At 42.2% G+C, this 23,239-nt stretch overlaps 1 protein-coding gene across 1 annotated transcript in view; it reads right to left on the bottom strand.

The window, feature by feature from the left end:
• NEDD9 (neural precursor cell expressed, developmentally down-regulated 9) overlaps window positions 1-23,239 on the bottom strand; it is a 95,094-nt gene extending 71,855 nt beyond the window's left edge. The window contains exon 1 of the mRNA XM_068670727.1: window positions 23,086-23,239. The gene's annotated coding sequence lies outside the window, so the exon portion shown is untranslated. The remainder of the gene's footprint in view (window positions 1-23,085) is intronic.

Here is a 23,239-nt window from a genome sequence, read left to right as displayed (position 1 = left end):
AAATAAAAATGTTGAAGAAATCCTTGTCAGCTGTGTTTAAGGAAGAAAGGCAAACATGAAATCTTGAGCACCTCTTTTCTAAAGAAGGGCAGCACTGTACTGAAAGGGTTCACTGCTGCTCTATATAATGCACAATTTTACTCTGTACCCTTTAGTAGCACCAAGAAAAGAAAATAAGGTGCAACCCATGTGCCTTCCTGCTGTAAAGCCTTTTTCCCTCTGTCTGCATAATGAACAGACACTATGTGCCTTTGCTTCACAGTTTTTATAGCTAGATGTTGAATTCCCCTTTCATTTGATGAAGGACACGGTTCTTGAAATTCAGGCAGACATTGAGAGCAAGGACTGGTATGAGGATGTGAAATGGCTTGTACAAGACCTGGGCAGAAAATAAGTGGTGGTACTAGGAAAAAAGCCCACACTTTTAGCTGGAAATAACCATCCAATCTGTTCTGCTCAAGAAAGAACTGCTTGGAAGAGTTGTTCTGGTCACATGCTTACATGGAGAGAGAAGTGTTAGCAGGTAGAAATGAAGAGAGCTGGGAGAAACTGAAGAGCAGGGATACACAGTTGAGGTGTAAAGCTTGATAAACAGGTGCTTGGTTTCACTGTTCAGACAGTGTGTGGTATTTGAGGCTGCAATAGTCCAAAAGGTGTTTGATTTAAACTACAGGAATGCACTTGAATTCCTGGGCAGCCATGGAGCAATCTGCAGTGAGAATTACCTGATACATCTGACTGCAAGTTTCTGCTTGAAGGTGTTCACATCTGCCAGACTTTGACCAGATAGCCTGACATTCTTGAGGTCAAACTACAGGTGCAGATTCTGTAATTGGCTCCAGTCCATGAACTGAAGGCTGCTTCACTCCTGTTGTGTGGGATGGGCCTCACCTGATACCTGTTTCTGAACCCAGATAGGGAAAGGAATACTTTAACTACCCCAATTAAACCATGAATCTGTTAAGCAAGCTGGCAAGTACATGTAAATGGTTGAGCATTGCTCCAGGGGCCATTTCCCTTCAGGGCTTGTGGAGCAACAATGTGGGCTCTGTTTCCTTTCTGTCCCACCTCCTTCTGTAGGAGGACTGTAAAGGGAATAACAACTTGCTGTTGCTATGGGTTATTAGGTTATTATGATATTTGATGAATCAGAACTTTGTATGTTCTTTGTATTTTTTCCTTCATCAGCTGTGGTCTACTTGTTCCATAATTATTTTGAGGGGGAGAATATGCAATTTGAAACATTGTTTTTTGTTTCCATTTAAAGCATACTTTAATATTAAACTTTAGATATCTCAAATAGGTTGTTCTTGGAAAATTAAGCCACATGTTTGAATTATTGGTAATATTTGCTGACAGTTCCTTTTGACTTTGACCCAACTTTGCTCACAAGTTCACTTAACTAAAAAATAAATTTGTTTTTATGTCAAACTACCATGAAATGGGGGGGGGGGGGAACCACATCTAACTTAAACCTGAAATATAGGCCTCTGCTTCTGTTTACTGTTCATGCATGCTTTCCACTTCAGCAAAACAGGCCAAAACATTTCAGTGCAATTAGCTGGAAGTAGAGAAATATAAAGTATGCTTTCAAAGTCTGGGGCTGAATAAGGTAACAGGCATCTTGTAGAAACTGCAACACTTTCAGGAGCATTCTGAGGTTATGGAAACTTTATTTTTAAACAAGACATTTTTCTTTCAACCGTTCAGTGTTCACCATTTCAGCAGCATATTTTGACTTCTACAATAAATAGAGCAGGGTCCTTCTAGACAGGACACTTATTAGAGCACAGCCCCTGGTTAATACTTAAATTACTGGCAATAAATGAAGCAGCAAACTTGTGGAAAAAGTCATAAAATGCATATGGTTGAGGACTAAAGCTAAGAAATGCAGGTATAGAGGTTATTTGTGCAGTCTTAATTCAGAGTACTTGACTTCATAGTATTCTTTTAAGTTCTGTTTTTGATGCTACAAGTGTTGGACTGAGATGTGCCAGGGAGGTTTGGTGTGTGTGTTTGTGTATATGCACACTCTTAAAATGGATATATTGGTCTCAAATCTGCACATAATTCTTTTCTCCTCATCCAGACTGTGTTGTGTCCACGCTGAGAGAATTGAGGTGGAAGGGATCTGGACCACCTCAGCCTTCTTGAGAGGTACAAGAGTAGGCTGATGCAAGACTGCTTCTACTCCGCGTGGCATGTTTGATGGCAGATGTGTCAGTAAGACGACTTATAGTACAATGTCACTTCTTCAAGGCAGAAGAGCAGTTTTGGTGGCTTCCTGTGTTATTTAGCCCCATTAATGCCCAAAAAGCAGTGGACAGCATGCGTGGTCATGATATGTAGCGCTTGGTTCTAGTGATGGTATCCACCAGGAGGGCAACTGCCTTGTCTGAAGTGAGGAAATGAAAGCAAAGATTCATTTTTCCTAACCTTTTGATTCTTGGAGGTGGATGAAGCTTGTGTTTCCAAGGCAGATGACCATGGACATTGCAGTCTTGACAGTGTTTAGCAGCTTATTTCTGTCTGTCACAGACCAGTCAATGTTTCAATGTTGACAATTACAGTAGATGTCTGCAAGATCGGAAACTAACTTTTGTGCAATGCCATATTCAGATATAAGCTGTTGCTTAGGGTAAGTGTCAGCATACTTGCAGATAGTGAGCAATTTTAGAGGGACTGATGGGAATCAAATACACCAGTTAGTGCTCAGTGTGCACCGGGCCATGCCACCTTCTCTGTTCAGACATGGTTTTGAGAGGTACAAGGTGGTAGCAGAGAAGCTGGAGGCATGCCTCATCACTATGCTTCAGACCCATAATCCTGCTGCGTGAGTTACCTAGGAAAGATTATTGCCCAAATCTTGTAGGCAAATCTACAGCTTTGCATTATCCCATCTGCAATGCTGCAGATTACCACCCACCAAGCTGTTAGTTGTGTGGTGGGGTAGAAGGAGGTAAGGTGTAAGGCACAGGAGGTCATAAAGGACCTAATGAACAGCAGCCAAATGAAAGGTGAGTTAATGTAGAAGCAGAATAAGCAGTACGGTTAAAAGCTAAAAGAAAATGAAGCATCAGCTGTCCCATTGGAAGTGTGTGTACTATCAGATGTCCTTATGTTCTGATTTAAGTGAGGAATTAGTCATGGGTAGTAGAGCAAAGCCTGAGGGAGGTGAAATGGCTCCTGCAGCTGCCTCCTGGAGTTGCTCATCTCATGCGTGCCAGAAACCCACCAGTGTCTGCTGGTGGACAGATGAACATCAGCCTGCTTTCCTCAGGAGTCCCTGGCCCATGAGCTCAGCTGAGCAGGGGCCAGGTTGGTCCTGGGCAGTAAACATACAATAAAACTGGCATGGCACCAGAAGGCAGCTGCAGGTCCTTGTTGGGTTCTGCCTGGATAGTTCGTAGGAGAATGGTCCTCCATCCTGTGCAAGCCATGTGCTTGTATGTGGGATGAAAACAGTTGTTAAAGGCAGTATTGTAGAGGAAGACATCATCAGAAGCTTCTTTTGTCTGGGTAAACATAACCCAGTATTGTGGCTGTGATCATCTGCTAGCTCATGCTTGCTTTATACCACACCAAAGACAGGAGAAAGTTACAGATCAGTAGCTCTCTTTTTAGCATCAGTTTTGAAATCAGAGGTCACTTCTCCCTTGAGTTAACTGTTATTGGGAACCTCTGAATGGTTCTCATACTTTGCATGGTGTAAGTGTTGCCCTGCTGTACCACGCTGGCCTGAGCATTGGGGCACTTGCAGGTCAAGAGGTGAGCCAGCTAATACTGGGGGGCTGGAAACAGAACAGATAAGGACTCCTTCCTTCTTTCTGTGCGATGCTTTGCAACTAAGTGGCTTGAGTATGTTCATAAGAGGATATGTGGGTAATCAAGTGAGACAGAGGGACAGAATTAAACCCTGGTTTCCTTGCATTGCACCTGAGCTGTAAAGTAAGAGGAGAACCACAACCTCCTTCAGTTTTGCTTTATGCAAACCTGTGAATAATAGCTCTAGTTTACAAAAACAGGGCCTTTTGGGCAAAGTAGGTAAGTGAGGTCTCAGGCTGTAGATCCATGCTTTGTGCAAAAATAGCAGCCATAGTGGCAGGGCGTGTTGCACAAAGGGCTTGGCTTGCAAACTCCATCTTTCAAACACCTTCTGTGACAGTGAAGTAGCTGCCTGTGTCTGTTTGCTCCTGGTTCTAGTTTCCTCAGCTGCTATGAATGATTTTCTACATGAGGCTAAGAGTTTTGGGGCTTGTGGGACTGCCTGAAGAACTGTGACATTAGTGGAAGGAACTTGCATCCAAGGTGACACTAACTTTTTAGTGCCATGTCTGAGACAAATGAACACTGAAGTAAACCCCAGTTTCAGCTGTCAGGGCTGTAATTGCACACAGAAGGACTAGTTCAGACTTGTGTTCAAAGATAAAGTAAAATCCCAAGTGTAACCTTTTATTGAAACCAGATGTTTGTGAAAGGCAGGAGTTACCTAAGAAGGTACATATTTAAATGTGCATAGTGAAGTGTCAGTTGTCAGTTATTTATTTGAAGCCCTATATATAGTCACCTGTCCATTTCTGTGATAGTGGAAGATTATCTTGGATATGCTGTTCTCTTAGCACCAGTCCAGTTCTGCTTCAGGATGATTAATTTGTTCCCTTTCATGCTTGTTTTCCCCTGGCTTACTTGCAGTATTATCAAAAAGCCTGAGTTCTCCCTCCTGAAAATTTGCCAAAGGATAACTGTTTTCAGCATTGGGATAAATGTGAAAACCACTTGTAATGTTTTAAGTTTTAATGTTTTAAGACATTCGTTGGTGTATCAGTTCTTTGGTCTACCAATCCCAAGTAGGTTATTTTCCTAGATCGTCATCTCCCCAGCATATCAGTTATACAGTCACCCAAGCAGAACTGTGTATATTTTTTTGTTAAAAAAAAGGGTGCACCACTTGGCAGCAAGCATTTCTCAAAGTTCAGTGAGCCTCTGACATAAACTTTTATATATACATTAAAAAAAAAAAATCTGGAAACTATGTTCTTTAAGCTCAAACAATAATGAAAAACACTTGTTTGTATAAACCTCTGTGCTGTGGCATGGGAGGCTTGCCTGGAATTCCCTGGCTCAAGAGAGGGATGAGCTCATGGCAAAGTTGAGGAGGTGAATGCCAGGCAGCAAGCAGAGTGCATACCAGCAGGCAAGCTGGGCAAACTCTTGCTGTAGTAAAATGTTGCTTGCTCAGCAACTGAATGGCCCAGGCAGATAACTGGTATTCAGTTTTCTCATGTACAAAAGAAACTTTTGAGACCTTCATGCTCCAACAGCTCTGATGCAGTGTACCACCTGTAGGAGATAGTTTGAGGAACTGACGCTTGGTCTTGACTTGGGCCAGTTCTAGGGGAAGTCAGCTCATGAGGGCACTGACTGCTGCACAGACTGGGCCCAGGGCTTGCACCAGTCCAGCTCAGGGTCTGGTGTTCAAAACAGCATTTCCCTTGCTGAGTCATTAAATGTTCCTCATATCTGTTGGTGCAAGGTAGAATGGAACGCTAGGGACAGTGGTATTCCAGGCCAGAGGTGGGCCAGGTAGCCCTGACCAGGGGGTAGATGCCCTCTGTACCTCCTGTGGGGATGGACTGTCTGTCTCATGTATTCAGGGACATATATAGCTGCCTTATTTCAGGAATGGGAACAAGAGCTCTTGTATGTACAGCTCTGATCTCGGGGCCATTTGGTCTTGATTAGAACAGTAATTCATGTGAAATTCATGCACTGTGGTTCATGGGTCCAAATAAATCTGGTCATTGGTCAGGTCTCTGCAGTATACTTGCAAGGAACTGGGCAGAATGCTGAACAGGAGTTTGTGTCTTTGTTGTGACTGTGGCATGGAGAGCTGTGGTTTCCATCTTTCAGAGATCAGGCTGCGGAAACAGTGGGTGTGGTTGTAGTTGAGATTGATTTCAAAGGAAAAATGCCAGCAGCAGATGAAAAGGAAAGACAATGTTTGCCTATCAGCTGCCCTGTCTACACCTGTATAAATGTGATTGCCCTTACATGCGAAAAATAGGAAATGAGTCAGAAACACTGCTTCCCAACTCTTCCCTGAATCAGTCCCCTACTTCTATAGGGACCACCTGCCTTAACAGGAGAAAATCCTACTGCCTGTGCTAGCTCTTCCTTTGCAATTTGGCCTGACAGGCAAAGCTTAGGAAAAGTGAAAGTGTCAGTGGTTTGGGCATCCCAGAGCTAAATTATGTCACAAGCACTGGACCCTTCAAAAGAGGTGAAAGAAACCACCGTCATCTCAGCCCTTTCCACATACTTCAAAGTCCTCACAAGGTGAGACAGCACATGCTGTGGGTGATAAGACCTATGCATGCTGACCGGTATTCTGGTTGCTGACATGCCAAATATGTGGGATTTGGCTTCTGACCCTGCCTTCCCCTTGCTCTTCTGTAGCCACCTGCCTGCCAAATTGGCCAGAGCTTGCTGGAGTGCAACTGGGAGAATTCTGCCACCATTGTTGGCAGCAGATGTGAATCTTGGGAGTCAGGATGTGAATTTGCCCTTTGTCAAATTGTCAAATGGTGTGTTCTCCAAATGTGCTAAGTGATCTATGTGGGGTGAGATTGGGATCTGTGACCTCATGGCCCTGGTAGTGCTCTGCATTGCGCACAGGCAAACAAAGCAGTTTTAAAGATATCTGCTTTAGTTTGCCAACTAAACACTAGTGGTCACAAACTCATAGTTGTGTAAAGCTTTTTTTTATTGTCCAGTTGACAGGAGGAGACTGTTCAAAGGGGCATTATGAGTCATTTTTTGGTGACACCAAAACCTGCTTTCTACATGTGAAAGCTGGAGGTCAGGAGTCTCCCTGCTTTCAAGGTAGCACCAGGTTTCAGTTTACAAAATAGCTTCTCTGGGATAGGAGTGAGGCATTTGACAGCCTTGATAGAGAAGTTGTTTGGGAATCACAGAATAATCTAGGTTGGAAGAGACCTCCAAGACCATAGAGTCCAACCTCTGACCTAACACTAACAAGTCCTCCACTAAACTATATCCCTAAGCTCTACATCTAAACGTCTTTTAAAGACCTCCAGGGATGGTGACTCAACCACTTCCCTGGGCAGCCTATTCCAATGCCTAACAACCCTTTTGGTAAAGAAGTTTCTCCTCATATCCAACCTAAACCTCCCCTGGTGCAACTTTAGCCCATTTCCCCTCGTCCTGTTACCAGGCACATGGGAGAATAGACCAACCCCCACCTCACTACAGCCTCCTTTAACATATCTATAAAGAGTGGTAAGGACGCCCCTGAGCATCCCCTTCTCCAGGCTAATGCTTTTCTCCATATCATTTCATGACCAAAAAGCCCTACTTTGTCTCAAGTAATCATTTTGTTAAGAACTGATATTTTTCAGAGACTTATTAGCAGTTTAAAACTTTTTCTTTTTAAATTGGAAAGACCAATTTTGGTATTTTTGGTTGAAAAGCACTGGGTCACAATTACCTTCATTTTGATGTGAGACACATGGCCTTATTATAAGACCTTGAAACAATAAAATAAAAAAAAAAATCTTGTGCTCAAAGCTTAAATAAACACAATGTGGGGAAGAAGAGTTTTATTTTTCTCAGACTTGCATTTTTTCTTTAGGAAAATTTTTTCTTCTGAATAATTCTTTTGAAGCCTCATATTTTCCTCATGTAGGAGGACTTTATCTAGTCCAGTTTACTATGGATTCAATAGTAAAACTGTCTTCCACAACAGAACCTTAAAAATACTGTCCCAGGTGAGAAGGAAACCTGGGCCAGTCAGCCTTTCCATGGAATTACTCAAGCCAGAGGCTTCTTCTACGTGGTGATATAGGTAACTACTTTCTCTCTGAAGCTTTCCAGAAAGCACTCTGTAAGAGAAATTGATGGTGCCTCTAAACAGAAGGGTATGGAGACGTGAGGTCTTCGTGGTGGTAGATGTGAAGAGTGAGGTGGAACAACTGGGGGTGTTTCCCTACCACTGCAAAACATGTGCCGGTAGGGTTGTGTGTCTCTAAAATCTCTTGTGACGGATATAAGGCTTTTTAAGCAGGCTGTATTGCTGGCAGTGTCACATCTGCAGGTTTTCCAGCAGTCCAGGGTCACTAAGTGAGACTGAAATAATTCATGATCCCTGCCTGCTCCCTGTCCCACAGCTACCTGTTATGTGGGGTGGTCTGGAGTATTGTTGGCACCAGTGGGAGAGGGGCTTTGAATGACTCTGAGGTCATGGTGGTGATGACTTGTGGATGGGGAGGGAAGCAGTGGAGGCTGACTTTCTCCTCTGCTCTCCCACCTTCTACAGGACTTTATTTCAAGAGCTCTCCTCTGTCCCTTTGCTTTTGTGCTTTATTTCCATCCTGTTCCCTCCTTAAGAGTCGTATCCTTCCCACTTTTTTCTCCCTTATTTTTTTTCTGCTTTTGTTTTCAGTGACACTAGTTCAGTGAGATCAGTCTCACAACTTAAAACTTGTTGTGAAAAGAGCCTAAGTGAGCTTTTTTTATTATTTGTTCCCTGTCAAAGCTCTTAAATTTCCAATTAAGCTTTTGGAGGGGTATCTCAGAGGTGAAGACACAACAGCAGAACTTGTGGGTACATCCTGGAGGGTTTGTTCTGGGAACATAATGCAGGCTGTATTGAAAGAGGTTTTGCATAGCAGCGCTCTCAACTTTTTCCCTTTCTTTTAGAAAGGGTTCTCACCCTTTCCTAAATTAAAGGCTGACCAAACAGGTACCTTCCAGCATGTCAGCATGCCCACTGCTGGTTGATGGATATGTTTGGTAAACCACTTAACTCTGTACAAGCTTCCTCTGCTCCTGAGCTGCTCTGCTCATATGATAGCCATTCTTGCCCTTCCTGATGGGAGGGAGTGTGCTCATCAAGGGGAAAGTGCCAAGGCAGGTTCTGGGAGAGGAAGTGTGTTCCTAATAGGGAGGAAGAAGGCAGGGTGGAGACTCAGGCTTTGTGCAGGGTCCCCTCCTAGAATCATCTCCTTTCAGTCCCTGCTGCCTCCTGCTTAGTTCCAGGAAGTCCTTAACTCTTACCTAGTTTAAGTGTTGCCATCAGTAAGAAAACAGTGCTTAAAACGACTGCTAGTGTGTCTCCAGAAACCTTGAGGGGATCTTTGGCTTGAATCCAGTGCCAGCTGAGGAGCAGCAGATCACCTCCTGAAAGCTGGCCAACCTCAGTGTAGCCCTGCAAGCTAAGCCAAATGAATGAACTTGTGTGGAATGACTCTGTGATGCAAAGACTGCTTCACATTGCTTAAACTTGAAAGCTGGAAAATTCAGAGCCAGCACCAAATATTTGTTCTGCTTTCAAAGCTGAGCATCAGGCAGCCATTACTTAAATAATGGATGTCTGTTCTCTGAGCACAGATGTGCTTATAGCACAGCTTTTGTCAGTGTTTTCCCTTCATGCTTCCCACATGAATGTGTTTGCAGCTTTCTAGCCATCTATTTTTACCCTTTAAATACAGTGTGAGGAACAGCTGTTCCTTCTCTAATACAGGTGGCAATAACATTCTACGAATTCTTTTCAGCCTTAACTGGTAAAGCATTGCCATGCAGGCTCTCCTATTTCTTGTCAGAAACAATAAATTGGAAACTGTTTTGCATTAGACAAAATACATTAGTCAAAGACACTTCAGCATATTGGTTACTTTCCTGCAGTATGCAAGTAATAATTCAGTTCTTAAAATGTTCCATCTGGATTTGGGAGGTCACCTGAGTTCCCACTGCAGGAATTCAGAGACAAGTTGGTGTGAGGTAGTAATGTTAACCTGTACATGAAGTGATAGATAGCATCATGTTCTTCGTATAACTAGGAAGAGCAATTGACTTCAACCTGGAATTTGGGATGTGGGTCTCTACTAATCCATCTTACTGGGACATTCCAGCCATTCACTATAACTTTACAGAGGCAGCCAATTCCAACTTAACTCTGCTTTATTCCTTCTTTATGTACTGTGTGAACCCACGGTAACGACAGTGTTCATAGACATACTAAGCACAAGATGTCTCCCAAAGGTCAGTTTGTCCCTTCCACCTTTGTTGGCTGCATTTTCCCAGTGTGTGCAATAGAGAGGTTGTCCTGGAGCTGCATCACTTCAAGGAGATACAGTAAAGACCTTAATGTGAGAAGGAGTAGAGTCCTTCTGCATCTCCTACAGCACTTTCCTTCCCCTGACCAAAATAAAGGTAAGGGTGAATTATTTTTTTTTTTGAAGTTTTAACCAAGTTTTCTACTGAAACTTTTTAAAGCTACTGTGGCTTTGGTTGTGTGTGGAAACCTTATTTCTAACCCTTCAGAGGGGACAACATGTAGAGGAAGTCAGAATGGCTAAGACAAAACTGCAAAAGTTTCAACAGCAGTTTGAGAAAAATGCATTTTCATTTACCACACCCTTACCTCCATCATATTTCAGACAGCAGCAAGAATTGGAAAATGAAGTCAAGTGTCAAGCCAAAAATAGCCAGATTCATCAAATAAGGAAAAGATGAAGGGGTGACTCAAACAGTTGAAGAGCATGTGGTAAGCTGATAAATTCTGGGGTAAATCACAGGAAGGCTGTCATGGAGTTTCTTTTAGGGGTTAAAAGAAGGTAATAAAAGTAACAGTAATCAATATAGTTTTATGAAAACTGTTCTGACAAAAAGTCACAGTATACTTTAAGATGCCATCTGATAGAGGTGATGAATGCTTAAGTAAACATCAAAACCAAGCTTCTATAAGGCAAGTGAATTTGTTCCACAGGATATTCTGAGTAAAAACAAAACTAGAAATATACAAAACTAATTGAAGAATTAAATGATTTGTGATCTTGCAAATTGTCATACTTTTTAAAACAATTACAGGGAGAAGTAATCAGAAAGGACATTTCCAACAGATACACCAAAGGGCTTATTCATGGACTCAGAGCTGTTCAGTCACTTGGTTTTTGGCTTGAGCAAATATGGTATTTCATTAGACAAATTCAATGATGATACAACCATTGAAGTTGTTAAAGGACAAAGTCAAGGACAAAGCTGTTTTTCACGGTTCTCTGGTTCATCTGGTATACTAATCTCATTGAAATAGTGTTTTTAAATTGTCAGTCAAATTCAAGGTACTTGCAGACCAAAAATGTACTTTTAGTTATACTGTATAGATGGTTTTGTGAAACAGTTTCCTTGTGAGTCAACCAGGCTTGTTGTTATAACAAATAATCAGCTAAGCATGTGTTCCCCATGTGATACAGCACACCTGAAATTAAATGCTTCTGTCTTGGATTAGAGCAGATCACTGAGTAAAGGTCAAGGAGGTGGTATTTCCATGTGTACAGCATTAATGAGACCATTACTGAAATACAGAGTCCGCTTTTGGTGTTTACACACTAAAAGGATGTTGACAGATAGGAAGAGAATGTTCTAGCAGCACAAGCATTGGTTTGAACCATGCTGTCTAAAGAGGCAGGAGAAGCTAAGCCTATTTAGTTTCCTCAAACAGGAGATCTGACTGTCTTTCACCAATATCTGGAAGCGGAGAGTTGGTTAATAATCAAACTAGCTATGGATACAGCAAGATCTAATGGTTAGATGCTGAAGGTGGACAAATTCAGATTAGAAAACAAGCAGCTAAAAATGCCTTCTGCTTTCAGCATCAGCTGCCAACCACTGAACCTGGGATGTTGGGCTTGTTTTCAAGTGAAGTCTGTGAGCAAGCCCTGAGCCTTTCTGAAGAACATAAGATGCTGGCAAATGAGTTTGTGTGAGGCACAAGTGTTGTGATTAAAATACTGTGGCTGATATAGTTCAAGCATCTGAGACTTGAGAGAGTTTACTGGTTTCAGTGGCTCTAGCCATATCTTTTGTTTCTTACATAATGTTAACAATTTTAAGTAAAAATAGTCAAGGCCTGGAAACAATTCAGTGTTCAAGTGTTGCAGGCAGTGGTGTAGTGAAACCTGATTTGACCTGAGCATCTGAGATGGAAATGGCAGAGCAGGCAGCAAGAGCCATCTTTCATCTTGCAAACCATGTGTGAAGCTCCTTGGGGACACTGCTCCTAACTACTTGTCAGGTACACCATGTTTAGTTTAGTCTTCCTGCTAACTTGATGTCTTTCAGGATCTAACGATCTTTGTCACCTAAGGAATAATGGTGAAGCTCTTTCACTGTAGCTGATCAGCTGAAGGCAGCCTTTCAAGAGGACAGTGAAAGCGCAAAGTACTTAATACAATGGAAAATAACAGTATGTCTCTTCTGTGGGTCTATAAGGCACTGCTTATTTGTTACAGTTAGTTTTCAAATTCAGCATGCCATCAGAATATAAATGTTGTAGACCTCACTATCAGCCAAGCTTGGGGAAAAATATTCAGGACAAAGCATGGGATGAAACTTTGATCTAGTTACACATTTTATGGGTAGGAAGGTAGGTTGGTGTATTGGACTCAAAGAACAAAGATGGGAAGAGAAACTCTTCCCTTCCTACTCTGAGGAAGAAGTTCTGTGCATAAATACGCTAGAGACTGAAAGGTAACTGATATACTGTACAGGTGTGTAGAGAAATCTAGATCAGAGTGAACTTCTTGGCCCGCAGTGGGATGTGAGTCCTAGTTGTGGGCCAGTGACAGCTGGTCATTGACTGAAAGTACTGGCTTGTACACATGCAAAGCAAGAATAATCTCAAGTCTGAAGCTTTCTTCCTACATAGATGGAGTAGCAAAACAAATGGTAGGTACCTGGCTGCACTGGGACACAAGAGGTGACATCTATACATTAGGCAGCATCTACAGCCTGAAAAATCAATTCCTTGCTAGCTTAGGAGAATATCCTGTGGGCTGAAAGGAGTGTGGTAGGAGGCACACTTATCTGAACACTATGGTTTATATGAAGCAATTCTAGTTTGTAGAGTATGTCATGTGGTGGATTTGAAGTAGGAGTAAGGGTCACTGATTTCTCTGATATGGAGAGAGGAGCTGAAAAAGGAGTAGAGGGTCATTACTCAACATAGAGGTAACTGACTCATAAATGGCCTGTCCCCCACCACTGCAAAAGTCAGCATGGGCAGTTTATGGAGCTTCTCTGGCATATGTGGACGACAATGACTACAGTGGTGCAATATGTGTGAGTATCTATCCTGTATGCAAGTTCATTGTACCTGAAACAACCCTGTTAAGGTGTCAAAGGCCAGAAACAAATGCCAGCAGCACAAATATGCTCAAAAAAGCTCTTGATCCATTTTGAAGGGCCTTCCTATTCCAGCATACACAATACAGGGCAAGTTCTTGTGCAGGTAGTGTGTAATATCTCATGCTTGTTTGTGTTTTGACTACTTGTGAGGCTGGGAGAAACTTGACTTAACATCTGGAAGGGTAACCTGAGTAAAAACCAGGTAGAATAAATCCTACAAGCAGAAGGACTTCTGTTATCATCTGTTAGTATAATGGTGCCTATGCTGGGATCAAAATTTTGATGGGGTGACATTTTTTTTGTGTATTCACAGCTATGGTAGCTGAAGTCTAAAGTAAATTTATGGACTGGAGTCCTGTATATCCTTTCATAGCAATGGCATTGCCCATATATTAGTTCTGCTTTATTAGAAAAGTTTGTTCTGACAATCTCCTTACTTGCTTGGCTTGGCATTCCCAAGCATCATGTCAACTTTCCACAGAGGAAAGTTTAGAGCCATCTCATTTGGGTCAGCTAGGGAATTCAGAACACTGTTTGGCTGTGTTGAGCCAGGCCTACATTGCTTCTTTATATTACCAAGGCAAGCGGCATGACTTGGAGAGGATAGTTTAAGCACTCTAAGTAAAATAAATGGAAATGTAGATGGTGAGAGGCAAAAACCTTAACAGCAACAAAAAGAGGGAAGGCTGATAGGAGCAGTCAACAATTTCATTTCAAGTTAATTGGCATATTCACTGTGAGAAAACAGGCAGTAATTAGGCATGCAGCATTTCTTCAGATTCACTTGAAAGGCTGTCTTATTTCAGTTTGCCTCATGAAAGCAATTGCTTCTCTCGGAGACCTGTTCATCACTTAAATCTTCACTACTATACCTCTATTTTTATGGCACAGAAAGTCATTTCTGTAGGAAGTGTTGAAGGTGGGTGATTCTGGCTTGGGCATTGTTTTATTTGTGGGAGGCAAAGATGCTGAAGACTGAAGAAAACAACTGTAAGGAGAGTAAGTGAAAGCTTGTTCTAATTTCCAGCCTAAATGTACTACAGCCCAGGATATGCCCCTTTTCAGGGTGTGGGGATAATACTGTCTGTCATCAGAAGTCAGTTGCTCCTTTATGTGTGACGTTTCCCTACCGAGGGTGTGCATGGGAGCCGCTCAGACCCTCCCTCTGCTCAGATCCAGTTGATGGGTGTCTGCTGCAGCAGGTCCTGGCCAGCATGCGCTGGTAGCTGCTGAGGAGAGCAGTCCCACCCTTCCTCCTGCTCCTGTCAGTGTTGCCTGGCTGGGAGCAGCTGGCTGCTGCACTGCTCTCTGTCCAACCTCCCACATGGTTATTTTTAACACAGATTGGCATCTTGATTCATATCATGTGACCTCATGCTTTTGCCAGCAGAAACAGACTGTGGCGTTAACCCCAGCTTTGGTTAAAGCAGCCTCCCTGCAGCCCTCATCACCCTGGGTAGCCCATCTCAATTTGCCCTGCACAGTGTCCTAGGTGGGGGTCAGTGCCTGGCACAAACACTTCTCTGCCTGTGCTGGAAGCATTTCCCCTGGTAACATGGAAGGTGGTATTGTTTTCTCCTATTGCTGTGGCACATAAGCATAGGCTCATATTGTCCAGAACAACATACATAGGCTTGGGATGAGTGAGAAGCTATTGGATCCCACAGCACATACATAACTTTTCAGACCTGCTAGTAGAGTCCAGGTATTTTTTTCTGTGTTCCTCTTGCTTTTCACTATGAAATTTCACCTAATTTCTTATTATAGGCTTCAAAACCATTACAACTGTGACAGTCAGGGAAAATAATTTTCCCCAGTAAATAGTTGTTAGCATTGAAGAACTGTGGAGGAAAAAAACTAAATGGGAAATTGCACCAGAATTACATTTCTGAATGGAATTTGAATAATTTAGTTCTGAGTATGACTACTGACCACAACAGGCTCCGACCACAATCCATCCCCCCTGTGGAAGTCAACAGGGGTAGGATCTATCTCATCCAACTCTAGAGGTCAGTACTATGTGAGGCTATATCTGGTGCAGTCGAATCTCTTTCAGGGAGAGGAGAGTCAGGGGAGAGTAAATGTATTTTGGCACTAATCTGTCTCATTTATTTTAGATTTCTGTCTAAAGATGTGGTCTGACTTCTTTTTCTGGACAGTCAATCAGCTGCCAATAATGAGTTTAGATTTGGATATCTACATCTCAAGTCAGCTGATATGTACCTTCAAACTTTCCAATTACTTCACCTGGCTCTAGACCAGGTCTTGGCAGACCAGCATTTAGTCCTGAGCACTCACAACTGTGACAATAACCCTTGAGTTCTTGCTTCGCAAGGTCTTGAATTAAATGGATGTGATGTTAGTGGAGATGTGACCACACATTACTATAGTTTACTTATGTGCTTACATGTGTTGTTGCAAGCTGTTCAGTGATATCTACTAGTGTTTCTATGCCTTTCATGACAAATTACAGTTCACAGTACAAGAATCACAGAATCCTTCATGTGGGAAGGCATCTCTTAAGCTCACCTAGACTAACCTCCTGCTCAAATCAGGAGGCGCTGTAGGGTCAGACTCACTCAGGACTCTGTCCGTTTCGTCTTAAAAACCTTCAAGGATGGAGACTATTGACCTGTCTGGGTGACCTGCTCCACTGCTTGGCTGTCCCTGTGGGGAAAATGACTTTCCTCATGTCAAGACTGAACATCCCATCCTCTGTCAGAACGCATAACCTTTGTGTCTCATCCTGCCACTATGCATGTTTCTGAAAAGCCTGGCTCAGTCTTCCTATCTCTTCCTTGTAGGCACTGTGGGGCTGCTGATAGGTCCCCTGAAAGCTATCTCTTCTCTAGGATGGATGAACCCTGGTCCCTCAGCCTCTCCTCACACGGCAAGTGCTCCAGCACCAATCACTGGTGGCCCTCTGCTAAGCTCCCTCTAGGCTATCGTTGTCTTTCCTGTACTAGGTAGCCCAAAACTAGACACACTGTCTAGATGTGCCCTAATGAGCACAGAGCAAAGGGGAATAACCACTTCTCCTTATATGCTGGCCATGCTCCTGTTGGCACAGCCCAGTTGGTTCCAACCTGTGCTGTTTGCTTAGTAGGATTTTGGTAGTAGTCTTGTAGTGATTGAGAGTTGTGGGAAGAATTAGCAGTTGTTATTGTTAGGTATCATTAAGCCATGAATACCTTCAAAGATTAAAAGTCTATTGGGATTTATTGTGAATATCTCCCTGAAACAAAATGCTCACCAGGATTCATTATTTAGCTTCCAAAAAAAGTTTGCGGAAAATCTTCATAGCTCAAAATAAAAAAACAAAAACAAGAACAAACAGCTAATTATGTTTTCAGAGATGTTGATGATATCTTTCTGGCATGAAAGTTGTGAAATGCTGAGGTGCTAAAGCTCGTTATGTGCAATCTTTTCTTCTTGGCACTCAGCAGTGCAGCACATGAACAAAGCACTACTGCCGTTGCATTCAACCTTGTGACTTCCTAGCGAAGTAGTAATGAGTTGTACTTGCTGTGTAAAAGGAAGCAGCTCTTGTGCTGAAACACAGCTACCTCTGGCCTAATTTTAGCTGTCAGGCATCCAGACCCAGTTTTGACAATCTACAATCCCTCCAGAATGGGAGAAAGAGGTTCTTCCAAAGGTTCCTTCACTTCATCTCTTTCATACCTATTTCAGGGTGAGAAGTGGCTTGCCTGTTTTCACTGACCCAAGTATCACCTAAACAGACCAAGTTATTAGTCTTTAACTGAAACCCAGGGCTAAAATCATAGCAAAAGCTAAGTCTAGACATTATCTTTCAAGTGCTTCTGCCCCTAGCTCATTGTGGGGAACTGAGATTCCTTTTAGGTTTTTCTCCAAATTAGAGCCTCCAGGCTATCCCTTATATTGCATGAAGGATACTTTGGAGACATGGGGATGCTAAGGGCAAGGTGAGGAGGCAGTTGTCTGCCTCCTCCTTTAGTCCTCCCTTTTCCAGGACATTCCACGCCCCAACACCCCCAATTTAAGTGGCTTCATAGTCACTGGGGAGGTGAGGAGAGATTGTACCTAGTATTTCCATTCCCACCACTTCATATCTGTGGATCATCCTTGCAGTGGGGCAGTAAACACCCCATAGAAAAGAAACTTATTTCACTAGAGAAAATGCTGCTATTTAGCTGCTAGGGTGCTTAAAAATTATTTCAGTAGAAACAGTACTAAAATCTCCCTCATTTCACCAGCCATGTCTTTACTACTCAACTTGGCTACTCTTCTCAGTGATGCAGTCAACACAGCTGAAATGCAAGTCTCTTTCAACACCTCTGCAGACATCTAGATGAAATGAAATCCAACTGTTAGTGAGTTTTGCTGAGGTATGAAGGATTTGGAGTTTTTGTCTTGTACAGTTCTCAGTAGATGAGCTAAATTCTCACACTGGGGGAAAAACTCACCAGTGTGTGTGCAGCACAAAGCAAAATGATGGCACCCTGGGATATAAAACTGGTGGTTTGTTTTTAGCCTCTGGGGATCCTTGCTAGGTTACACCATTCACATGTTTAAGAGTATTTCAAATAAAGAAACTTTAATGCCAAACAGAAGCTTTAGTTGTGTTTTGCTGCATATTGAAAAACTCTCTTGCACAACCAGCTCTCAGAAGCAGAAAGTGCTGTCGGCTCCTGTTCCAACAGCCAGCCCCTGCCCCAGTCCTTCGTCAAAGGTGTCTTGGTGTTTTGGTTAAAAGAGTCATGTGGTAACCTAAGTGACAGAAAATCTCAATTAAGATTTTGTTTGAATGCTGAAACCTATCCAATGAGTTAGTCTCAGGGATTAAGGAAAACAAAACCTTACCGATGGCTGGATAAAATTCACATTCCTTTCAATTGTGATCATCCTACATCAAGGAAATGTTGGCAGTCTCCTAAGGTATGCCTGTGAAAGCTGTTATATTGCTTTAAGTAATTTAAGAAAAGGGAACCAAGAGCTATAGCACAAATGTGTTATATAAATCTTCATTGGGATCACTGCTGTTTTTATAAAAATAGATTGATCAATGTTGGGTCCCAGTGGGTGACCTTTAAAAGAGACCACATCAAATGGGGAGGCAAAGCTGTAGGTCTCCACCCCCATGCTGGCTCTTCTCCTCACAAGAGTGCCTCTAGACAGCTATGTCATCTCTAGCCATAAAAGAAATTGAAGAATGTCTGTCTTGCTAAAGGCAGAAAAGGAGTCCTTTCCCCCTCTCTGCTGGAGCAAGCCATGTCCCTGCAAAGCCGTGTCCCAGGCTGCGAAGTGAGCTATGTACCTGAATGGGGACTGAAGGGAACAGTAAAACATTCCTCTTACTCACTCACTCAGGAAGGTGTCCTGAGATAGGAGTCATAGCTACATGGCACCTTTTATTTAGCTATTCAATTAGTGTGGGAACATTGTAATTTGCTAGCTAGATCTATCAGCAGCAAATTCTTAATTCTGAAAGAAGGGGAAAGTTTGGTGTTCAGAGGGACTTTCTGAAGCACAGTGTTTCCTAGGAAATGTATGTGGGATACTTCATTTCTAGTGATGCTTCTTACCCTGAGTACTTACACTTAAAAGAGCAGTTCAGCACAACACTGATGGTGTGCAGTTCATGAGACAGCTCATTCAACATATGAACAAGGTAAAAATGCACGGATTACCGTGGTAGAAAGTAAGTGCTATTGTTACAAAATGGTGTCTTATTTTCAGAAAGCTGTACCACAGAAATACGAAACAAAATCCTACTGAGATGTCTTGTGTTGAGTCATTCAGAGATCTGTTTTGGCAAATAAGAATTTATCAGCTCAAATAGAAATGGCACTTGTGGAACAAGCAATTACTCAGAGGAAGATGAAGTGTTAATGAAAGTGGATTTGTTTCCTTGAGCTGTGTTTTGGATTCATGTCTATGATGGCGTATGAGGGCAACAAAGACCCTTTGTGTGGTTATCAACCCCATGCTGCTATGTGGCAGCCAGTCACCCAAATCAAATTACTCAAAATGGTTTTGTTGCAGTTTGCTATCAAAAATATATTCTTCCATTCAAGAGCTTTTTCCAGCATCTTTCTCAGGGAGTTTTTACTTAAGACAAGGCCAGAAAAATCCCTGTGTAAGAACAGGAAAGCTTCAGGATAAAGGGTGAGGACTGTCATGGTGGCTGAGTGACGTGAGGGAGGTATAGGGTTGCAGATACTTCATGGCCACATCCTCCCCTATAGCAAAGTTCCTGCACTGGGTCATGGTGTGTCTGAAGACTTTGTGTGAAACTTGTGAAGAAATAACATGGTGGTGCATCCCCAGCAGCCAAGCTCTACAAAGTAGTCTCTCTCAACTTATGAATCAGAGTAACTGGGGTCATTTCTTGCTATTCAGATAATAATTAAGACTCCTTTTCCCTTCTTTAATTCTCTTTATGACCGCATGAAAAAAATATCCTCCTTTGATATTTCAGTCCTTACTACTCCTTGTCACCTTCTAGAAGACCCTTCAGTCCCCCTCTAGTAGCAAATGACCAGAGGAAGAAAGCCAACATGTTTAGGAGCTACCATGGAGAAGGGGAAAACAACACAGAGCACAGACTAGCTCTTGTTCAAGCATCCCTAAGAGCCACAAAATCTTCAGGATCTCTTGCTGCACAGTCTGAGCACATGGATAATGCAGCCATTTCCATAACAAGTGAGGTCCAGAAACCAAGAGTAGGCTTTCTGTTAAAGATAAGTAGAAGATAGAGCATCCAACAAGGGCCTGCTGCTGTATGAGACAGCAAAACCCATAAAGTTCAGGCATGAGACAGGAGGATCTTGATCAGTGTTTGGATGGAGAGAACACATGCACCTGGTTTTCCACAGCAAAACTCTCTAGGAGGTGGGTTTTATCTAGGTTTCTGCAGAGGTATTGAAGCAGATGATGTTCAGCTGAGCTGTGATGAGTGTGTCACTTGAGACTTGCCCCTTATATCTGGGAAGATGTCTGCGCTGCATCTCAGGAGTTTCTCCAACAAGAATACAGGATGGATCGATTATGGATTATATGGCACATTGTGAGTACAGCTTTTTTTTTTCAGGCCTGCTCTCAAGAGCCATGTAGACACAAACACAGAGCTTTAAATTAGAGGGATTAAAAATTAATTGAAGATCATTATTTTTGCCCTGTCTGAATCTCTAAATCTTCTTGGAATCTGGTTGTTTAGTCACCACCACCTTTATTTAAAAAAAAAAAAAAAAAAAAAAAAAAAAGACTGCTGACAGGGGAGAATTATTGGTCTGGTCTTTGGTGGGATGTCAGAGGGTCTGAGAGCAGCCAACCACATGCTTCAAACCAAATAATGGCAAATGGAGCCCTTGTTACATGACTCAGACCAAAAAAAAACAGTCTCTGCTTTTCAGATTGTTTCCCAGATGCTGCTGGAAGTATTTTAAGTATTTGGTATTCATGATACACTCTTTAGTTAGTATTTGATTCATTCAAATTGTTTTCCGCTGAGTGGCAAGTACAATAGTTTCCAGTTTCAATTCTTGAAAGTACAAATTCAAAATTTCTTTGAAATGCTATTTGCTTAAAATATGCTGCTCCTGGTAAAATGCCTGTCACTAGGCTTGTATGATAGAATGCTCAGAGCATGCTTTGTTCTAAAAGGGCAAATGTAGGTGAGAGAAATCTAACAAAAATGACTTTGTTAAATAAACAAACAAAAAAAACACCAAAAGACACACAAAACAAACAACAACACCCTAACCTACAACCAAAGATATTTTGAGTAGGCCTCAAATGATAAATTTTATTAAAAAAAATAAATAATATTATTATCAACTAGCCCACCTTGATTACTTGGCACAAGCGTTTTCCAGGTGCAGATAAAACCCATAGGTATGGATTTAGCAGAACATGGACTAGATATATATTTTAGAGCATTTTGTTCTTCTATTGGACACTGTGCAGATCAAACTGCATTGCATAGTGATAGGAAGACTTGCTTTTGAGGTGGTAGAACAACTGGCAGAAGGAATCAATAGGGACTGTAAGGAGGGTGAAAGAGAATGCTGTAACTTCCCCAAACTATTTTGCCATTCCTCATCTCCCTTCCCTCTTGAAATACTAGGTAGCCCCTTCTCTGTTTATGCTCTTCTCTCCTCCTCTGTCACAGGCTTGAATTTTGAATGTTCATGCTGTAAGACATTGTATCTCACCAGCCTTCAAAGCTTGGTCCCAGCCTGTTCATTTATCACCACTATCAGAAGTAGGCAAGTCCTCTAAGCCACTGTGGCCCCTGGCATGGAAGGAGAGTCAAAGCTCTTTCCAAGAGGCAATGTGGCTTGTCTGATGAAACATAAGCTATTATCTGCCTTGCTTTGTTTTCCTCAGAAGCAGATAAGGAGTCTATATTCTAGACAACTGGCTTCAGTACAACACCCCCGTGTCCATCCTTGGTCAAGCTTGGCCTGCTGCTTATATGATGCTTTTAGCAGAATGAATAACTTTAACCGACCCTGTGAAGCAATATTGCTTCAGAGGAACCCTCAGCACCATGAGCTGAATGTTCTGTCTTTCCGTTATTCCTTTGTTTAGTAAGGGCTGTCTGGAGCTGGCAGATATGGACTTCAGCAACTTACAATGAGATTGCTGAGGGCTTCTTTTCATGAGGCTTGGCCACTAAACAGGTATGTCCAGCCTTTGATTGTCCTCCTGACTGTATTGCAAATCCTGACAGGTTGCAAAAAGAGAAGACTCCCTTACCCTCCAGGGCAGTAGAAGCAATGGTCCTTTTTTTAGTAATAATGGGGTGTTGCTTAACTGAATTTAGTCTGCAAGTATAGTTTTTAACTGAAGAATTTATTCCTTGAAATAGGGCGAGAGTGGACAGAACAATTCATTTCTGCTTACAACACACAGTTACTCAAGTCATGTCCTATTGTCATATCCTATTGCACCTTGGATGATGTTTCTGAAAGAGGTTGGACTGTGTGTTGCAAGTCACCGTGTAATATTTTCTGAGGATTCATGTTTGGTCTCTGTACAATCTCACAGATCAGCTGTGAACATCTGCAGAAAGTGAAAGAAAGAGCAGTGTACTACTGACACAACTTTGTAGTCATTATTCAAATAACATTTGCAGATGCTTTTTTGCTATTTTTTTCTTTAATCAAATCCCACCAGCATTAGAAACTACCTTGCCCAACACCCCAGACTAGCAAAGTAGCAATCATGTAATGTTCCTCAGACATTATGAATCACATAAACAAAGGAAAAAAATAATGATAAAAATTCAACTATATGAAAATTCTGTAGGTTAGAAAGCCTGGAAATGAGTAAGAATGATGAAACAGACCTATGTTCAAACCTGTGCTTGCAAAGAATGATCTCTTCTGTCTGCAAAACTCCATTTTAAAGTTATATTTGAGATTTTTCACATCCCAAACCCCTGTTTAGAGAACTGCCAGTATGTCCTGATGTATCCATGACTGACTGAAACACATTTCACTGTGTATTCAGCAATAAAAAGTAAATGAGAAGCTTCCTGTCTGATAAATACAACAGATGAGATAATTAAACACTGATGATCAGTTTGGTAACGCACAGCTTGCATCAAGTAAGGATGGACTTTCTCCAGAAGAACTTATAATGTTTTCTCTCAGCAAGTGGCAGGTGAATGAAAAAAAAAAATTCAGTACATTTTATTTCAGAAAATATTATTTCAGTAAAACAGACCATGGTAGTAAAATGACAATCCAGCCTTTAGCAAGCACAGAGTTTGCATGGCTTGTCAGGGTTGTTCAAAACCCATCAGGCTGGTGCATGTCTAAGCCAAGAGAGACCTGGCTGGGCTCAAGCTGGGCCTTGGGTGGCAGCAAAAGGCACAGCCAGGGAGGCACTTACCTAGCCAGGGGTGCTCCCAATTCCCTCTACCGACCCTTCTCACTGCGTTTCTTGAGTCCTCGGTGAGGTTAACACAGCCCAAGGAGACCACATTCTCCCAGTGGTTCATCAGGGAGGACTTACTTGTAAGTCCTACATTTGTGCTTGGGCCCCT

This window comes from Anas acuta, chromosome 2, assembly GCF_963932015.1.
Source record: "Anas acuta chromosome 2, bAnaAcu1.1, whole genome shotgun sequence".
NCBI classification, from domain to species: Eukaryota; Metazoa; Chordata; class Aves; order Anseriformes; family Anatidae; genus Anas; species Anas acuta.
Note: the sequence above shows the minus strand (reverse complement) of the source record. Positions and strands in the feature narration are given on the sequence as shown.